General features: G+C 35.9%; 1 long non-coding RNA gene across 2 annotated transcripts; it reads right to left on the reverse strand.

Annotated features, from left to right (window-relative positions):
- Nucleotides 1-2,921: 2,921 nt before the first annotated feature.
- On the reverse strand, nt 2,922-9,613 carry LOC149084559 (uncharacterized). Of its 2 annotated transcripts, XR_016192990.1 has the most exons (3): nt 9,529-9,613; nt 7,970-8,141; nt 2,922-3,174 (listed from the first exon to the last, which is right to left on the reverse strand). It is a non-coding gene; the product is annotated as an uncharacterized LOC149084559 (long non-coding RNA). The 2 variants fall into 2 exon arrangements; XR_016192989.1 differs by lacking the exon at nt 9,529-9,613 and having other exon boundaries at nt 7,970-9,518.
- Nucleotides 9,614-9,976: the final 363 nt, after the last annotated feature.

Below are 9,976 nucleotides of genomic sequence, written 5' to 3' on the forward strand. Positions count from 1 at the left end.
TTTTTTTATAATCACCCTGTAAATAATATAAATTTTTTTCATCTCTAAATGAGGTCACTATCCTTTTTTTAATCTTTAAAACCCAATATTTAGAGACCGAACTGTACATTTCTATGGGCCAATTGCCAGGCGGGAACTGTGTTTTCACAGAGTCACGTGATTTCCTTGCGTTCGATGTTGCTGCCGTCGCGGCTGCTGGATGGAGCATCCAACCAGACGAGCCATTAAAACCCAAAACGGCTCAGTGATATGATTGGCTGATGAGGGAGGGACTTGGTTTCATTAGTTTATCATATTTGGCAAGAAATTATACTTTTCCATCTTAGAAAAAAGTCGCCAAGATGACCTTATGTTGCTATCTTTCAAAACAGAACTGTATGTGGAAATCATATGACCATGTAATCTGTATTTTACGGGATAAAATTACGTAGAACTCAGAAAATTGCAAAATTTCCCCCGTTATCACGTCATTTCTAGTAAAAATACGCATTTTGTGGATTTTCGTCTTCGAGAGAAAAAAGTTTTTTTCAAACCGTGAATTTTTAATTCTAATGAAAATTTCCCATCCATGAAATTTCTCGTTTTGATATTGGTTGCATTCAATACTACTGTGCTGTTGTTTCATACATGCTCGAACCGTGGCCAACTGTGGTCCTCGGACTTATCTGATGTGCCTGCGACCTGAAACTTAATTTTGTAAACATTTTCAGATCACTTGAGTGACCACCGCACAGTTCCAGAGCACACTTAAACGGTCCGTGGCACATTTACAGAGACCTTGAATGGCTCTTGGAACAGTTTAACATCAATCACTCAAGTGACCCGCGACACATACACAGATCACTTACCTGCGACATGGTCTAGAACACTTGAGCGAACCCGACACATTTCCAGATCATTTTAGTGATCCGCGGCACATTTTAGATCACTTAAGGGGCCTTTGGAACAGTTCACATCGCTCAAGTGGCCCGCGACACATTTACAAATCAGTCAAGTGACCCACGACATATTTACAGATCACTTAAGTGATGTGCGGCACAGTTCCAGAGCACGTAAGCGGCCTGCGGTGCAGTTCCACATATTACTCGTTACTCGTGGCTCAGCTCCAGATCACTCAAGTGGCCCACGGTATATCTCCACATGAACTAAGTGGTCCGTGACACATTTTCAAATCAACGAGGAAGTGGCCCGCGCTCTCCTAAAGATTGAGTATCCTTGCATTACAGTAATGTTGAAGCGAAGGGTCAATAGCAAGATTCCGGTTGGTCCATGTAATCACACGGACTAAACTTTTTTCACTTCCAAGCTTATAAGCGAAAAAAGTTTCGTCATGATTCTTATCAGTATAGTGTTTCAACAATAAGAGAGCCACTAGATCAAATGGACCCCAGGATCAGGGCAGCAAACAGATTTGGCGCCCCGGACCAGAGGGGGGGGGGCGCAAATATAATCTATTAATCCCACCTTCAATATTAGAAGGACGAGGCACCAAAATGCGTGCTTGCATCGGTTAACTAAGCATCTATAGTTGCGACCCTGTCCAGAAATTTATTTTTGAGGGGAGGGGACAGAGTAATAGAGAGCAAACGAATATACCATGTTATAACATATATCTCCGTCATTTTCTTAGGTTTTGAGGGATGGACCCCCCCTCCCGGCACTGATGGACAATTGAAGGCTTTTACTGATTCTCAAAAATACAATTTTATAATTACTTGTCATAAATTTTCAGTTGCGTATTTCTCTCATTCATTCTAAATTTTCAACAATGGGGTTATAATTAACTCTCACATTAGATTTTAATAATGTATCTCTTACAATTCTAAATTTTCATAATTTTTTATATGTTCACATTTTTAATTGGTTTTCATCATTATATATATACTGAGTATGCTGTACTAATGTGCAACATACTGAAAAAAAAAGTGCAGAACCGCTGACGTACGCAAGATGGGGTTCAAAACCCCCAAGCAGAATCCTACGCGGGGGGGGGGGTGCTCAGGGAACCTATATGCCCTCCTCCCCAAGCTATCAGTGTTTTTTTGTTTTTTTTTTTTTGCGGTGACAAAAAATGAGAAAGGAAACCTCTCTCCCCTTAAGAAAATCCTGCGTACGCTACCGAGCAGAGACCAACGGGGAGATCAGTAATTTGGCAGATTTTTTTAATTGCTGGAAAAGAGACGTCGAAACAAAATGAAATGTTGTTCGGACAACAAACTATCAAATTAAATTCTTCTGTGCCAGTCTTTCTATGCTTTGGTTTTACACTTGAAGTATTGCACAAATAAATTGAGCTATTCAAAATTTTGTTTGTTTGTATGCGCTCACGTTATCAGGTTTCACCCAAGTTTTGTGCTTTAATCACTAGAGGAATGATGGCTTGGATGGGAAAACAAGCAACCTATTGTTTTTACATTGCTTTGCACTAAATATTATGGGAAAAGAGTTAGTGGCCCCCTGCTGTAAAGACAGTGCAAGAAATATTGTGTCACTGGCGTTTTTCTCGAGCTAATTGACTCGGATCCCAGAAAGCACAAATGTGGCAAACTTTTTCTCGCTGTAGATTTTTTTTTTTTTTAACTTAGTGAGTTCAGCCCTGACTTTAAGGATTGTATGTGTGTTATCATTGAATTCAAGGTCTGAAAGGGTAATAACATTTTTTTTTGTTTAGGCTACCATTATTGCCAAAAAAGCAATACCTAAATACCTTTATATTTTCAAAATTCAATGTTATTCAAAATATCTCCACTTCTCGAATATCAAAATTCATAAGCTGGTGAATATAAATTAATACAGTAACAAAGGATAGGAATCAGACTTGTTTAGAAAAAATTCAAAAGCACCTCCGCTCCAAATCCTAGCAAGTCTTCAGAGTTCAATGAAAATTTCACATCATTTTTGTAAATAAATCACAAAATAAATTGAAATTGAAGTATTTATTGATGAAAAAATATCAACTAATGTTCATTTACAATACGTGTGATTACAGCCACTATGCACATGCAAAGGACTTTCTAAACTTTCGATCATTTCTACTTTCTTAGCATAAAAGTGTCAAACTCTTTTTGAATGTTGTCTTTTTGGTGATTAAATGTTTCCTTTCCAGAACTGAAACTAATGAATCTCTGATATCATCTAGTGTTTTGTGGAGAAAGACCCCAGCTTTCATTTTATCTGAAAAGAGAATGAAAACAATTGTAAAATACTAGACAAGCAGTTATGATGAAAAAACATTCATTTAACAATTAATAATACAAATACAAACTCAAAGGCCACAACAGGGAAATTTCCCAAGCGAGGACTGATGCTAGGAATAAGTTTTTAACTCAAGCAAGGACGGTGAGCAAACAGATGGTGTTCTAAAAGAGATGCGATAGTTTTAAAAAGTTGGCAGAACAGGTGAAACCCCATTTTCACCTTAGCATCATGCATGGAACAAAAAACGTGCTACAATACACTTGAGCAGAATTGACTTCTGAGAGGGAGGGGGGGGGGGGAGACAAGGAATTTCCTACAGAAAAACTTTGAGTTACCAACCTTTAAAAAAATGATTTAAAATTATTGAAAATGATTACAATAGCACGTAAAAGGTGTTTTCTTTTGTAATATTTTTTTCTGAAAATATTTGAAATCAATATTATAATATATTTAAAATTTTGCTGACAAGGGAGGTGGAGGGTATCGGAGGAGGACAAAATTCTTCTTACATAATACAGTAGACACGGTTTATTGAAATCCTGCATAATGCTATCACTTGGATATTGCTATCAATCACTAATATAAAATATAGAATGGACCAATATTGTAACATAGGCAAAAGTTCATTGACAGTTATCAGGACTTATGGCTTTTTTTTTTTTTTTTTTTTGCATTTAGAAGCTGAGGTTTAACCATACTTTTGTAGGAGATTAAAAAATGTAACACCCCCCCCCCCATTGACAAACATTTCTGCATTCTGGATGATAATTTTTGCTTTGCACATGACATCGATAGGCTATCTGAATATTATTAGCTGCTATAATCCATGGACGTGTGAAGCTGCTTTTGTAATGAACTTCCGGCAATGCAGGCACAGAAAAGGTAAGATCAAAAAAAGAAACTTCAAATTTTCAGTCAATTATCCAAATCCAGTTTTTGCTTGAAAGACTGTCTCGAGGGATCTATGGAACACATACAGTACATAAATTAAACACATGACTGAATTAAAAAAAAAGATTTTAGCTTAAAGGGAAAAAAACCCAGCATGATTTTTCCTCAAAACAGTCCTAAATAATGTTTTTCGACTTTTCAGAGACTTAATGACTCCTGCTGATGTTGAAAGGCACACTGCAATAAAATCAGAAAATTTTGTGCCACCCTTAGACTCCATTTTAACAATCACATGAATTTCAGGCGACCAATTACCCATTTTATAATTACCACGTCGACTGAGATTTGTCAAGTCCTGAGTTATATGGGGATATAGCTATATATGGATATAAAATGGAGTTGCCCTGTTTTCATGTATCCTGTTTGACCAAGTAGGACTCAAGATCATCATTTGGCTTCTGGGTTTCTTTCGGCTATAGTTATCAATTGGTTATTGTTATCAGAAACTATACGAGTCCTCATTTTGGAAGAAAAAAATATTGGTTTGTTTTTTTCTTCATTTTTTATGAAAGCCCCATTTTTTGTGATTCCAAACCAGGCCTTTGACGCTTAGAACCGAAGCTATGCCCACTTTAGAGTTGCATTTTTACCAAGATTGGCAAGTTTTTGATGGTTTAAACATTCACATCAAAAACCTCAAATATTGCTTTTCAATATAAAAATTCTCATTGGAAATGCATATGTTAATTACATGTAATGTTCAAAGTGACTGTTGTACAAAGAATAAATACTTAATATGATTGTAAAATAACTTTCTACTCTAAAGAATTATTTTGGACAATATATGATTTCTTTCTTACAAATACACTTTTAATAAATATACACTTTTTAAAAAAGCATAGCATAAATGCTGAACGAAAAACTATGGAATGATTTAATATTCTTCAATCCAAGATGATTCTTGATCCTCCAAAATTTCTTTAACTGCTTATATATGTGTATTGATATAAATCATCTGCTGTACTCTTTTCATAACAGAGAGGTATTTAAAAAAGTTCTTTTACATCATATATGTAATGTTGTTTTCTGTTATTATTAAATTATCTAAATAATCACTGATATTCAAAGCGATACCCTTATCGTGCATAACATTAGAATATATCTAGCAACCAAAATAATAAATTGTAAGACTAAAATTTTCTCTAATTTGGCAGTGCTGGCTTGTATATGATGCTTAAGAAACTCTTGTAACTTAGTGCATGAGTAAGGATAAATTTTTTTACTATGATATGGTATATTTACTAGCATTTATAATGCAATGGTTTTTTGACTGAAGCTGTATCTAAATATGCAATGGGCATCATGTCCTGCCAGTTCTTTGATTAAAAATACTTCTTAAAAGTCTGGATTTATATGACCTAAGATATAAAACTTATAGGTGAGAATAAATGAGCACAATTAGTGTATTAACAGATGCTACACGAGAAATTTTATATGGAATAAAATTTTGTGGGTAGATCAGAAAATCTAAAATATCAAAATAGATATTTTGTGCTCAGTAATTATAATTCAAAATATAAAAACATGTTAATCTACATAAAAGTGTTTTGTTATTCAACCTATCTATCAGGTTAACAAAAACTATTTGACATCAGTAAGTTTTTGACTGTTTTAATACTGAGCTAATTTCTGAGGTAAGAAACCTATCCCTGATCTCCTATCACACATATTTTGAATAAACGGCTCCACTTTGCTAAGTAAATTGAACACAGGTAATCAGTAGTGTAGATAAAATGAAACATGAAAGTGTTTTTCATAATGTTATAGACTTATTGTGTTCAAAACATTATCCAAAAGCATTCATTTAAGATTTTGACGGTTCAAACCAGTTTTTGACACTTATGTCAACCAACCCTGGTTTTTACATCAAGTAATCTGTGAATGAAAATTTTAATGGCGTTTTATGAAGAATGTTATTTCTGACATTTTACTTGGGTTTAAAACACAATTTCTAAAAATCTATTGACTATATCACTGCAAAATTTTATTATATTTTGCCATTTATTATTAAGTGTCATAAACCAAAACCTAAGGTGTATAAAAATCTAAGTATTTGTCTAATTGTAGTGTTTTACATACACGATATGTTAAGTGAGATTTCAAAAAATTCCCATGTACATCAATTGAGTGAAATGATACTTTTGCCAAAATTTGGGATTCAAATCGGAGTGAAAACGTAGTGTAGTTGAAGTTATATGATGCATAAATGAAGTATAACTTTTTTTAAAAAAAGTATAGAGAATAATTGAGGCTAAACCTAATCGTAATATAAATGAGAAAGTATTATAAATTAGTTATATAAACAGGGTTCCACAGTAAATAAGTGATTTCCCAAATTGTCTGGAAATACAATATCCTGTTCCCGGAGGCTCAATAATGTCAGGAATTTAGAAACCCTAATGTCAGCCTCTCTCGCAAGAGTTTTCTTTAGGGGCAGCACACAAGGCTTTGCGCCCAGGCCGCAGTTAAGCTCGAGCTGCCCCTGGTGGAGGGGCCCATGGTACTATTTCTAATATAACATTGATTTTTAGATTGTTTCTGTAGTTTTCATGGCTATAACATTTTTGAAAAAAAAGAAGGCACAGGGGTGCAAGTGCCCCTCATCTATTTCGGAGCAGCAAATTTCATTTTTGGAGCAGAAATTTTGAAAATGGAACAGAACTAAAAACAAACTATATCTGCAATATGAGTAATTTTTCTGTGAAATGCCAAAAGTTTTGCCAAAAATGGTTGAAACAAATAATTCTAAATAAATTTCCTTCACAAATTAAAATCCATTTAAATTTTTTCTGAAGTATCTTATCTGTCACTACTTAAGAAACATGCATACTAAAAACCTAGGCAGCAAGAATTTCTGCTGCTTGAACACCAAAATCTTATTCATCCTGATATAGCAAAAAAAGTGTGTGCGGAATATAATAAGGGTTTCCGTGAAAAAAAATTAGTTTCTCACAGAATTTAAAGGAATTATTAAATTTAAAAGCAAAATGCAAAAAACGAGAAAAATATGAATACCTTATTTACTTAAACAATCCGGATTTTCTCAATGTGAAATTGTCACGATCGGCAACCACCGATGATAAGCACACGACCGCATAGTGGCTAGATGACAAAACTATGAATATTTTAGATGAAGTTTTTACAGATCCAATTTTTTCCCAATGATCTTCGAAAAATGTCGGTAATTTAAACTAATAAACCAATCCCCTTTTCGATGTATGCTGTGGTTGAACGCAGGTTGGCAGCCATGAAATTACCGTTATTTTCAGTATATAACCCGCAGGAGAAAAAACGGTCTCCGAAATCGGAAAATACGGCATATTCATTCAGGGACTTCGATAGCCCACCGGTTAACCAATAACAGTATAGGACTTTATACTTCAAGGTAGTAGAACTACTTTTCAAGGTCACGAGATAACGCGATTGTGGTAGATGGTGGGAAGTGAAAAAAAATTGAAGTTTCTCCCTCCGTATCTTTTTCCGTGTCTCGGAAAGAACGTGTCCTGTGAACAAAATTTTCATGCTTCTTTTTCCTAAATTCAGGATATTTGACGCACTACAGTGCATTAGCGGTACCTCCGTGAATCACAAACAAGAATTGGCACAAATGCGCAGGGATTCTGCGCCTTGGCGCACCATGTATCAAGAGAACCGTTTTGGCGCAATTTGGCGCAGCTCTTGCACCCCTGAAGGCACAATGGAACATAGAAAAATGTAGGTTAGCATGTTAATGACTACCAACATGTCATTAAATATAGAGGTATAAGCTCAATAACTAGAAAAGATGCATTAAGGAAGGGGAAGAATCACAATTTCTTACCTCTCTGCTTTGGTAAGAGCCAAAGGTTTGCCCAAAGTGACTTTGCCAGTGCTGTACTTTGATTCCTGAACTTTCAAATAATATTTCAGCAGGACACTAGACATTCACCTTTCCGCTACCCTGACGTTTGCAACCTCTATGGCTAGTGCATCTGCTGGCGAAATTTCCTGACCTATGACAGACAAAGGTCTTCCACATTCATTTTGTATCATTCTGATGCTGCTTTTGATAGAAATATTTTGACTGCCTTTCCAAAGATCAAAATATACAAAAAAAGAAAATCGTGTATTTCAAAAACACAACTCAGGGCCAGAACTGAAGGGGGGGGGGGGGGGCAACAAAATTCAGAAGGGCTACTAATTTCACATGGGGGAAAAAACACAGTTGCAAAATCATTAATCAAATTCTAGTGGTGGGAGCAGCAAAATCACACTTGGCCCCACAAAAATCACAGTAAACCCTTACAGCGGCAATCTTGAAATATCTTGTTAAATTTGATCTACTTTATTTTGGTCACCCCGAAATATCTTGGGTTCTTTTAGCACACTCTTATAAACATAAGTGGCAATTGCGATGCACATCAGGAAAATTTTAAAAACCGCTTAAAGGGTTAAGGTTCTGGCGTAATTTCCATTTTCAGTCATTTTAAAGTTGTCGCCACTGGCGATTTCATGGCGGGGTGAACAAAAAAAAAAAGTTTTAGCTTTGTGTTTGCTTTACACGCAAACAAACGTATAATTTAAGAAATATGTCAGATACTAAAGATATTTGTTTACGTCGATTAAATGAATTAATGGAAATACAGTGAACAACCGTTATAACGACCACGTTCTTATCATTACCCAATTCTTCAACGTTTCCTATAGTGGAAAAACCATTATCTTATTCTAATTAGCTTATTTATTCTATATAAATTGAAATCAATTTTTTTAATGTATCATGATATCCTCATTGAACCTTGGTTTTCCCGCATGCTGGAAATTGACTAGACTACAAATTCCAATAAGCTGGATTCTCTCCTAATTTTTAAGGCATACCAGCTAATGCAGGAAATAAGCTACTGTAACTTTGATGCCAGTGTCATCTTAATGCATGGACCACCCCAGCGTGTGGGGTCCTCCCCCCCCCCCCCACAGCCTGAGGGCCTGAGACCGAGAGCAGCATGACTGAGATCCGGTTTCAATTGGACAGTAAGCATGGCAATTGGTGGGCAACAATTTCGGTCCAGGTGGGGGCCCCTCATTTTTTCCTAATTTTTGGTCGGTTTGGGAAGGATCTTCCCCCCCCCCCCCGGTACTGCGCACGCCTCTGGGGGCCGTGATGCTCTTAGAACGCCCCTGCCCAGCAATTTTAATGATGGTCGTATCACGATTTCTTTGATTTAAGGAATTTTAGGAAGTTTCTGTGCATATATCTGCATTAATAATGTCACCCCCCTCCTCCCCTCCCGATAAAACAATTTTCTCAATTTAAGGTACGGAAATGCCGGTTTTACACAATTCGTTAAATCGAGGATCGACACTTTATTACGAATAATTTTAACAAACGAATCAACTCACGCAGGATCGATGAGAATACATGCTCCTCGCATTCAATTTCATGTCAATAGCTTTCAATCAGATGATTGCCAAGAATGTTGAGGCTATATTTCCGTAATCGGGTTTCGTGCCAACTTGGCGAAATCTCTGTAACAAGTTTGGCGAGTTTCATATTACCCATAATTCCTCAAGAATTATAGCTATGGTTGATGGTCGTCTGCTTCTACCGAGGCCTTTTGTTTTGGGCATCTCCCCATGCACCTAAAAAATAACTGAACTGTGAATTGCAACATTCAGTTCAGTTCTTTGGCTTCATCCATAAGGAACCAGACTGAATGAGGTCGTCTGCTTTTTTTAAATGAGCTTCACCTTATAAATAGTTATCATTTGCTTTATGAGATGGCAGCAGCAGTAGTAGAATAAAAAAAGAAAAAGAAATTTACTTTTCAATTGTCGTCTGCTTCTACCA

This window comes from Pholcus phalangioides, unplaced genomic scaffold, assembly GCF_987345545.1.
Source record: "Pholcus phalangioides strain wild (caught in Gottingen) unplaced genomic scaffold, Ppha-v1.0 ptg000008l_1, whole genome shotgun sequence".
Taxonomy (NCBI): domain Eukaryota; kingdom Metazoa; phylum Arthropoda; class Arachnida; order Araneae; family Pholcidae; genus Pholcus; species Pholcus phalangioides.